Genomic DNA, 8,821 nt, shown 5'->3' with positions numbered 1-8,821 from the left:
AACGTTTAATGTAGTCCATGGTAATTAGCAACAGTTGGTTGTGATGTCACAAGGGCTCAGAACTCTGAAAACAGGTGGCTCTGACAAATAACGTGACATCATAGAAGCAATCTCAATATAATATAAAGGCAGATGAGCTTATAACAATTCATTTACACTTTGCATATTCAAGACATGCACTGCAATCCTGATTTCCAGTGAACAGAAAAGAGTTTTCATTCACAGGTAAGTGATCTTTATGTGTAAGCAAGAAGGTAAAGTGCTGTATTGTTTTTTAAATATTAAATTGTAAATATTTTGGATTATTGCTATAATATGTGATGTAATATGTAAAGTATGTACGTAGAGACATTTATCTGTTTTGTCTATGAATATGTGTGTAATAGAATAGTTTACTGTTTAAATAATAATGCATTTTTCATAAATTATTCAGCATTAATTCAATTAATAGGGTAAATTTAAATATTTTACCTTCACTTAATTATCTTAAAGTTATCTGAAATTTCTTTTTAGTTTTCCCATTTAATAGGGGGATATTTCACTGTTTACAAATATTGAAGGCCCACTCAGTAATTTTGGTTGCTAATTGACGCAGATTACACGGTTGGCGGCTATGTACCTTGTGGACCACGGTACTTATGGTTTTTTAACATCTTGCACTGGCGTCTTGGTAACCTGGGAAATAACTTTGCTCAGCCTTCTGAGCCAGTAGGAATTCGGGTTCGTTAGCATTTTCGAGACTTCCGGTTCAAAAAAATAGACGCCCTATGGGACAAATGAATGGCGATTTCCGAATTCCTTTAAAATAACAGTTATATCGTTGTAAACATCTTAATATAACTAGGCTACTTGCACTTCACAAGCATTGCCAGGGAACCGCAAGAGCTGTGACGTAATGTAACATGCGCAGCAGTGCTTAGCTTTTTGTTAGCAAAATAATTGTTTTGGTTGAGAAACGACATCGGAATTCAGCGGATCCAGTGCCATTTAAGAGAGAAACGTGTCCGGATAAAAATGTCCAAGTTTTAAATGCCAGCTTAAATCACAGACTGTGATAGGGACGGTTATGAAAAATTCATTTTTTCCATAGAGAAATTTCCCTTTGAACCGGAATTCCATATGTGGGCAAGGTACGTTACTTCTGAGGCCTATCTCTTACTGTTGCTGTTTGCATAGGGCATACTTTGGCAATTTGTAGTACATCTGAAGTAGTTAGGCATGGTTTATTTCGTAAAGAAATATCTAACTTTTGATAGTTTACGTAATGAATGAGTTGTAAGTTTGTTTCCATGGTGATAAGCTGTGCAAGGACTACAAGAATGCTGATATATCAAAAACAAAGACAAAGACTCAAAAGTGGAAGACAGAAAATGAACAAGAAGGTATTGTTTGTCTGACACATTTAAAATGGTTATTTTTAGGTCTTTGAAGTGCTTTTCATGAGGATTTTTATCTAGACTATAGTATCATAATGTTGTTTTGCTCATTATAAGCCATTAGCCTTTTAAGCAACCAAAGTGGCTTAGTTGGCCTTTAGGAAATAAGCTGCTACATTTAATGTATGCATAAAAAGTAACAATAATAAATTAATAAATGTGGTTTTACTGGTAGTTATTAGTAATTGTTGGTAAGTGCAGCTGTGCAGGGAGTTTTTATGGAGAGGCAGTTGATTTCTGGAAGATGTTGCAGTCATGACAGAGAAGTCTGTCCTGAGAGCTTTGCAAGATAGCATTTGGAAATGTATGGTGTATGGTGAGGTCATCTGCTGATACACCAGTCTGTGAATTGTCATGAAATCTATAGATAGAGATATAGCACAGATGTATCCTCATATGTTCACAATGTGGGCTTTGTTGACATGTGGGAGTGCTTTCTTTAGATTTTTTTTCTCTCTGACCCCTTTCTTGTCTTCGTATTCTGGCTCCCTTTGCATGCCAAGCTAAAATAAAGTGGGAAATATTTTCTGTCAAAGCCCTGTGGCAAATGGCAATGTTGAATGCATCAAGGTAAAGAAGAGAGTGTTGGCCTAGTTGCAGAGAACCCTTCCTGGCCCACCTCCATTGTAGGTTCTAAGAAAACATAATGACCCACCTTTCAGACTAAAATAATATCCATTCTGTTCACACATGACATTATACCATGTGGCCAAAAATGAACACCACTGGCCCAAAAACCAACATGGGTCCAGGGAGCGTGTAACACTGCTGTCTGTGCCCATAGGAAGCCCGTTCTTTGTCATGGAGGAGACCTGTTTCCATTGAGAGAGAAACAGGGGCTTTGTCCTGCTCCGTGCACAGTGAGTACTAGCATCTCCCCTCAACCCCTGTCCCTGAAGCTCTGCACCTTATAGAAAGGGAAGGAATAAGCCAGGAATATGTCCGTCATTTGCCATCAAGAAATTAAGGCATAATAGAGTTCAGCTCCCCATCTCACTTGTGTTTTGGAGATAAGCTTGTTAAGGGTTAATTGCAATGCTTAAAAAAGATGTCTGCAATTACTTCATTCTTCATCTGTAAAACTGGATATACTCTGTGATAGTCACTCTAGGATATACTTAATGAGAAATACCAGTCTGCAGATTCAAACTGTAAATTTGTTCATTGCCAATGTTTTATGAGAAAGGCTGCCTGCCTCTAGGCATATGGTACCTGTCTGTTCGGTTTGTCAATGAGTCATTCATTTGACATAGATCTGAGCAAACACATTGTCATTATCAGATCTGTGTCTCTTGGGTCTTATCAAATCAATGCTGAAATTTCCTCTTTTTTTTTAGCACATTCTCTCTTCCTCTCTCTTACTCTTTATCTCTCTCTGTCAGTTTATGCTGCAAAGTTGATTTGTGGACTGCAGTTTACTCTTGGAAATGGAGTGATGAACAAGTAAAGCCCCTTGTTTTTCCATCGACAGGACGGCTTGTGCGTTATGCAAGTTTTTTGTTGTTTTGAAGGAGATTCAGTTCTCCTTGAAATCTTTATGTCTTTCTCTCCTTCTCAGGAATCTGAAGTAAGACAAAGTTGTATAGAGCCGAAACGCACATTTGTGTGTAATTATGTTGATCTGAGTTTGTCTGCAATGATGTCAGTAATGTTATGTGTTTTTGTTCGTGCTCAGATGTTCCAGAGAAGGGAGTACTCTTGTGTGTGGTCTTATGTGCACACTTCATTATCTCAGCTGGATCAATCAGGCATCAAATGACCTGATGGAGAAGGTATGTGTGTGTGGCAGTTTGACTCTTCTTCAGATAATGTGTACAGATGTGGGGCATCGGTTTCTTCTTGGCCCATAACCATCAGACAAATGGTTGTTTGAGATTTTCAGGGGGTGATAGAGTGAGCGAATGAAGGAGTTTGGTGGGACACAGTGTTTGTGTCCCACCTGCCCTCCCCACATAGATTGGGCATGGCGAAAGACACCCAAGCACACCCCTTCCTTGATGACTGGTCAGTTCTTGAAGGGAGGGTGGTGAAACCCAGTCTGCAACAATCCATCCATCCATTATCTATACCCGATTATCCTGAGCAGGGTCAGGGGGGGGTGCTGGAGCATATCCCAGCGTGCATTGGGTGAGAGGCAGGAATACACCCTGGACAGGCCGCCAATCTATTGCAGGGGCACACACACAAACCATTCACTCACACACTCATACCTTTGGGAAATTTGGAGTCTCCAATCGGCCTACCTACATGTCTTTGGACTGAGGGAGGAAACCGGAGTACCTGGAGGAAACCCACACGGACACAGGGAGAACATGCAAACTCCACACAGAAAGGCCCCAAGCCGAGTTTCGAACCCACAAGCTTCTTGCTATGCGCCGACAGCGCTACCCACTGCACCACCATGCTGCCCCTGCAACGATCCACTGTGTATAATTATTTATTTATTTATTCATTCTGTATATGGCATCCAGGGTAGCAGAACTTTGGCAGAAACTACTGTAAACACTGCCATGAAAAAACATTTGTCCCTGTGACCTGATTTACTATTATTGCATGTTCGTCACACTGAATGATTCCAGATCTTCAGACAAAATGAGTAAACACAGAATATTTTTAGATTATAATTAAATTTATTTAATGAAGAAAGTTATCAAACGCTGATATCACCCATGTGAGAAAATGAATTGTCCCCTTAGTTACTCATTCAACCAATTAACCAAATTTAATTGATACTTTGATTCAGCTGATTGAACACTACCAGGTTTGATTGTTGAACCTAAACCTCAATCTTCCCAGCTGGCCTGCCAAAATTTCAAAAATTGGATTTATGTAAGAGTAGCAAGGCGGAAACCACAGCTAACCAGGAGAAACATAAATGATCATCTCATGTTTGCAAAAATGCACCTGGATGATCCCCAACCCTTTTGGGATGATGTTCTATGGACAGATGAGTCAAAAGTGGAACTATTTGGACGACACGGGTCCCATTATTTCTGGAATAAAGCAAATTCAGCTTTTCACAGTAAGAACATCATACCAACAGCCAATTATAGAGATGCTAGTGTGCAATAGACATGCTGTGGCAGGACGTGAAACAAGCAGTTCATGCTCAAAAACCTATCAATTTGTCTGAATTAAAGCAGTCCTGCAAAGAAGAGTGGGCTGAAATTCCTTCACAGCAATGTGGAAGACTAATATCAAATTATAGGGAACATTTGGTTGCAGCTATTGCTGCTTGTAGTATTCGGTCCAGCAGAGGACCGGATTCATCTTGGTCATGCACACCGGTGGAGAGAGCACACGCACTTGGGTTGCATTTGCTAATCAGCCCATTGAAGGTGTGTTCTTCTCCACAGTACAGGGCTGAGGCTGGGAGTACACACTGAGAGCGAGTTTCGTCAGCCCTAAAAGACAAAGAAAGAAACTGGAAACTGAAAACCAGTGAGAGGGAAGAGTGAAGGTGTTTGTTTATTTGGTTTTGTGTTTGTGTGCGTGCGCTCTCTCTCTCCATGCGTAAAGCAACAGTGGACACCCGGAATTGCCACATCACCCTCCCAGGGGTGTCACAACAGTGTGGTGTGCAACCAGTTAAGTTTAAGGGGGCAATTACTTTTTCATATGGTGTTATGGATGCTTGATAATGTTTTAATTTAAATAAATTAAATAATTTTAGAAATGTGTTGTGTGTTTACTCGGGTTCCCTTTGTCTAGTATTACATTTCGTATAAAGATCTGAAACCATTCAGTGTGATAAATATGCAATAACAGGAAATCAGGATGGGGGCAAATACTTTTTCACAGTACTGTACATAAATGCTGCTGCTGTCTATCCCAACAGAGTGACTCCTGATCTAGCCTTTACTAGAGAGGCTATCTTTTAGCTTTTGTTTTTTATTTGTGACTTAAAGTTGAAAGCCCTGTATATTTTTTACAGGCGAGCCTTAAAATGTTTGTGATAATTTATTGATGGCATAGACAGTGAAAGAGATGCCCCACGTGTCCAAGAGCAAGAGAGGCTCCATTGACTCTAGAGACCAGCAGGTATTTTCAGACTTTTTTTTTAACACAAAGCAAATCTGAGTTAATGGAATATTTTCTGAACCAACACCCTCTAATATCTGTTTTGTTCCAAGATTAATGAACATTGCTTGAAGAACTGCATTACTGATGTAAAACAGAAATATACCACTGTTTTAATGGTATCATCTTACACAGTCTTTCGTACAGTACATGGGCATACATAAGTAAAATATATTTTGTGTGTAAAATGTTAAATTGATTGCCTGAAATAAGTACTAATATGGGCTGTTAACAGTTGGTGTAACCTTTGTTACTAGAATTTCTGGTTCCATGGAATCAAAATTCTGGTTATACCAGCTGATCTTTTATATAAATTAATGTAATAGCCAATGTTTTGCCCTTTATGTCAAAGTGTGTCTTTGAACTCAAATGTGTACAATAATCATTTACAGTAAATACATTTCTTTTTGAAAATATTATGTCTTCTCTTTATTTTAGGTTACACCAAATGACATTGTATTTTGTGTAAACCCACATTTGAAAATGTAAATGTCTTACGTGTTTAATAGAGATTTCTACATTTTATTTCTAGGATACTTACACCGGATAATATTTTTGCAGTTTAATAAAGCATTTTAAGTCCCAGGATTCACCATGAGCCACTATGAATACTTTTTTTAATCAATAAAGGAGAAGGAGTCCAGTTACACAACATAATGCATGTCCTTTCATATTGATGGCGACACACTTAATTTGTTGAAAACACATGACTGACGGTGGTGTGCGTATGATGGCATCATGTTCTGACCCCAGTGAATGTGTTTCAGTTTCTCCTTCTGTCATATTGGACCTCTTCAGCACTGGTGTAAGTGACTCCAGCTGAACGACCACTGGATTTGAATAAAATAGTTCAAATTTACCAAGCCAAAAATTCTTATTTAATTGCTGTTTAATTATAGTCCACTGCCTAATATTTGTGAGATATCCATAATAGGGGCACAGTCACTGCTGGCATTGTTTTCAGTGGATGTGCCCGCGATGAGTACTCTGGTCATACCCTTTTACCACCTGGCTCGCAAAGTACAAATGTATATCATTAGAAACTGAAAACAATAGATTGTAACTGTATAAGTGTGCAATAGCTTGCACTTTGAGATGATTCACTCTTACTGTTATTTAAAAGTGTGTTTTGTCTGGAATAAATATATCATTTATAATAATAAATTATGTCTTTTACTTTATATCGTTTACATGCCTTAAATTGTTACCTGAAAATAAATAAGGAAATCTGAAAGGAAATAACCAAAAAGAAACTCACTCAACTCAATATTATGTAAACTTCAGTGCTGGACCTATGTTAAATATTCAAGAATGAAATGAGGAAATAACATTCATGCAAAAATAAAAGATATATAAAGAATATTTTATGGAAGTGCGGTCCTTATCTCATTCTTGTACCTTGTCAGATTAGCAATTGATCGGTTTAAAGAGCAATAACGCCATCTGCTGGTGTCACAACTCATTCTGCTTTTCATTTAGTGGTATCTGTTTCATAGTATTAACTGACCATTTGAAAGCATTTTTGTTGGTATTCTTTGAAACATGGATAGATACAAAAATCTGTTGTAGTTTACAAAAAAAGGCAAACACATTTGCAAATCATTATTTACTAAAAACTGCAAGTACACTCAAAAGAAGCATATGGTGCTTTTAAATGAGTTCATGACGATGTAAATATTTACTGGGTCAATAAAAGAAAGAGTTCTCCATTACTCATTCCATATGTGACAAGCCTATGTTTGCAATGCAGCTCTATGTGTTCAATGCAAATAATGCAGCCTTCAAAACAAACAGTTTCTTTGCATAATAGCCCAAATCCACTACAATATTGCTTTCATTTCTAATAAGCCCGTTCTAAAAACATAACATTGTAATCAAAATTTTACAATTTGTATTCTTATAATTAACGTGTTTTCATTTTTTAAGAGGTGTTGCACATCTATCTGACTATTTAGTAATTCACGTTCCTGTATATTCCCTTTATAGTTTTTATAGTTAGCATTCTACATAGTGTAGTTCCATTTTCATAATAAGTGAAATATTTTCCTTAATGCATAAGTATTACAAAGTTATGCACACATTAATTCACATTTTGCCAGAAAAGAAACAGTGAGACACGTGTTTTGTCATGAACAAATAAATTTATGCACAAAAATCAGCATAATCATCACTAACATCGCAGCATCGTCATACATGGATTCTCTACAAAAATAATTTCATTGACATCGCAGTGTATGTCATATCTGACCATATCAGAACTATACTTGGCACATAGCAACTGTTATACCCTCCCAGGCTTCATCTACAGGGAGGAGTGTTGCCCTTGTACACTTTCCACTTCCAGGATGAAAAACTCAAAACTGGAGAGTAAAGTAAAAGGAACAGGATCATGAGGCAGGCTTAAAGTGCCATTTTTGTGCCACGGTGGAACCTCACGTTGTCCCAATTGATGATGAAGTTACTGACATATTTGCCCAAAGCCACACTTGTGTCCAACTCCATGATCCTTTAGAAAAATATAGAAAGTGTGGTATTACAGACCAATAGAGTGCAATACAGTATGAAAGTTTGCTAAAGAAGCACTGAGGGAAATTTACATTACAATTTACTGTGCCCTCCAGAAGTATTGGTAAAGAAAAACAAAAATGGTTGTATAAAATAAACAACACAGGTAATGACAGTGGTGACCAAAAGTGTGAGGACACCACCAAAAACAATGGATTGTTTTCATTATTTATCAAGGTCTAATATGATTATCATACTCCGTTTATACTTTTTATTCAAGCATACATTTTTTAAAAATGTTATTCAAGAAAGTGTGTAAGTATTTAGAATGGAAGAGCACTAGAAGTAATGAAATTAATGTGTAGAATGGCAGTGTCAGTCAATTATTACTGTAGACTGTTTTAATAGCTCAGATATTTGAATATTGAGCTTTAGGAACACACATTTGTTAATATTTGACTGGAACAAAGGATGTCTGTAAGTATTTGTATAGTGACAAATTGTGTTGTGTTTTGGCTCTGCACATTGAATTTGAAATAAAACAATGAATAAGAGGTTAAAATCCAAACTGCCAGCTTTCATTTCAGGGTATTTCATATTGGGTGATATTTATTAAATGAAGCTCTATTTATATATATCCCCCCCATTTTACGGGGAATAAAAGTAATTGGACAAAGTTACATAATCTTAAATAATGGTGTAATATTTAGTACATGGTTGCAATTCCTTTGCATTCAATGACTGCCTGAAATCTGCTACCCATAGATATCACCAGACCAGAGCTTGGTCAAGTACAAATA

At 37.3% G+C, this 8,821-nt stretch overlaps 1 long non-coding RNA gene across 2 annotated transcripts; it reads left to right on the top strand.

The window, feature by feature from the left end:
- The first annotated feature begins 464 nt into the window (after positions 1-464).
- On the top strand, positions 465-5,929 carry LOC118229241. 2 transcript variants are annotated; one of them, XR_004765628.1, is made up of 3 exons: positions 465-1,130; positions 1,301-1,382; positions 2,221-3,605. It is a non-coding gene; the product is annotated as an uncharacterized LOC118229241 (long non-coding RNA). The 2 variants fall into 2 exon arrangements; XR_004765627.1 differs by lacking the exon at positions 1,301-1,382 and adding an exon at positions 4,793-5,929 and having other exon boundaries at positions 479-1,130; positions 2,221-3,208.
- The last annotated feature ends 2,892 nt before the right edge of the window (positions 5,930-8,821 follow it).

Source organism: Anguilla anguilla, chromosome 6 (assembly GCF_013347855.1).
Source record: "Anguilla anguilla isolate fAngAng1 chromosome 6, fAngAng1.pri, whole genome shotgun sequence".
NCBI classification, from domain to species: Eukaryota; Metazoa; Chordata; class Actinopteri; order Anguilliformes; family Anguillidae; genus Anguilla; species Anguilla anguilla.
Note: the sequence above shows the minus strand (reverse complement) of the source record. Positions and strands in the feature narration are given on the sequence as shown.